Raw genomic sequence first — 2,123 nt, forward strand, 5'->3', positions numbered from 1 at the left:
GGGGAGAGGAGAGAAGAAGAGGAGAGAGGGAGAGGAGAGAAGAAGAGGAGAGAGGGAGAGGAGGAGAGGAGAGGAGAGAAGAAGAGGAGAGAGGGAGAGGAGGAGAAGTGAATTCCTGACCTAAGACCTGTTAAATCAAATCACGGATACCTGCAATCAGGATGGAAAGAGAGGAGGAGAGAGAGAAGAGGAGATAGAGGGGGGAGAGAGAGGGGGGAGATAGAGAAGAGTGAGAGAAGGAGAGAGAGAAGAGTGAGAGGAGGAGAGAGAGGATGAGAGAGAGAGGAGGAGAGAGAGGGGGAGAGAGAGAGAGTGAGAGGAGGGTGAGAGAGTGGGGGAGAGAAAGTGAAAGGGGGGGGGGTGATCTTTATTCCTTTGAAATGTCTTTATTCTTCTGGAACTTCTGAGTGCAATGTTTACTGTTAATATGTATTTTTATTTCACTTTTGTTTACTATCTACTTCGCTTGCTTTGGCAATGTTAACATACGTTTCCCATGCCAATAAAGCCCTTAAATTGAAATTGAATTTGAATTGAGAGAGAAGTCAGTGATAAAAATATATTCAGTTGACATAAATGTTAGTCTGTCTGTCTGTCTGTCAGTCAGTCAGTCAGTCAGTCAGTCCTCCCTCTCTCTCCCCTCCACACCCTTCTCTTTATCGAAGCTAGGAGGAAGTGATGTAATCAATAAACAGACACATACTCCCCTCGCTGTAACATTAAGAGAACTGTGGGAAAGCAGTGCTCGGCATGCGGGGCAAAGGACACTGTGTACCGGAGTCCTAGCTAGCTAGCTACCAGTGTCTCCCCAGCCTCCCTCCTGTGTGTACCAGAGTCCTAGCTAGCTAGCTACCAGTGTCTCCCCAGCCCCCCTCCTGTGTGTGCACTGGAGTCCTAGCTAGCTAGCTAGCTACCAGTGTCCCCCCAGCCTCCCTCCTGTGTGTACCAGAGTCCTAGCTAGCTAGCTACCAGTGTCTCCCCAGCCCCTCCTGTGTGTGACCAGAGTCTAGCTTAGCTAGCTACCAGTGTCTCCCCAGCCGCCTCCTGTGTGTGCTGGAGTCCTAGCTAGCTAGCTACCAGTGTCCCCAGCCGCCCTCCTGTGTGTACCGGAGTCCTAGCTAGCTAGCTACCAGTGTCTCCCCAGCCCCCTCCTGTGTGTATCGGAGTCCTAGCTAGCTAGCTAGCTACCAGTGTCTCCCCAGCCCCCTCCTGTGTGTACCGGAGTCCTAGCTAGCTACCAGTGTCTCCCCAGCCCCCTCCTGTGTGTACCAGAGTCCTAGCTAGCTAGCTACCAGTGTCTCCCCAGCCCCCCTCCTGTGTGGACGGAGTCCTAGCTAGCTAGCTAGCTACCAGTGTCTCCCCAGCCCCCCTCCTGTGTGTACCGGAGTCCTAGTTAGCTAGCTAGCTACCAGTGTCCCCCAGCCGCCCTCCTGTGTGTACCGGAGTCCTAGCTAGCTAGCTAGCTACCAGTGTCCCCCAGCCGCCCTCCTGTGTGTACTGGAGTCCTAGCCAGCTAGCTAGCTACCAGTGTCTCCCCAGCCCCCTCCTGTGTGTGACCGGAGTCCTAGCTAGCTAGCTACCAGTGTCTCCCCCAGCCCCTCCTGTGTGTACCGGAGTCCTAGCTAGCTAGCTACCAGTGTCTCCCCAGCCCCCCTCCTGTGTGTACCGGAGTCCTAGCTAGCTAGCTAGCTACCAGTGTCTCCCCAGCCCCCCTCCTGTGTGTACCGGAGTCCTAGCTAGCTAGCTAGCTACCAGTGTCTCCCCAGCCCCCCCTGTGTGTACCGGAGTCCTAGCTAGCTAGCTAGCTACCAGTGTCTCCCCAGCCCCCTCCTGTGTGTACCGGAGTCCTAGCTTAGCTACCAGTGTCTCCCCAGCCCCCTCCTGTGTGTGCCGGAGTCCTAGCTAGCTAGCTACCAGTGTCTCCCCAGCCCCCTCCTGTGTGTACCGGAGTCCTAGCTAGCTAGCTACCAGTGTCTCCCCAGCCCCTCCTGTGTGTACCGGAGTCCTAGCTAGCTACCAGTGTCTCCCCAGCCCCCCTCCTGTGTGTACCGGAGTCCTAGCTAGCCTAGCTACCAGTGTCTCCCCCAGCCTCCCTCCTGTGTGTACCGGAGTCCTAGCTAGCT

The sequence above is a fragment of the Coregonus clupeaformis genome, unplaced genomic scaffold (assembly GCF_020615455.1).
Source record: "Coregonus clupeaformis isolate EN_2021a unplaced genomic scaffold, ASM2061545v1 scaf2905, whole genome shotgun sequence".
NCBI lineage: Eukaryota > Metazoa > Chordata > Actinopteri > Salmoniformes > Salmonidae > Coregonus > Coregonus clupeaformis.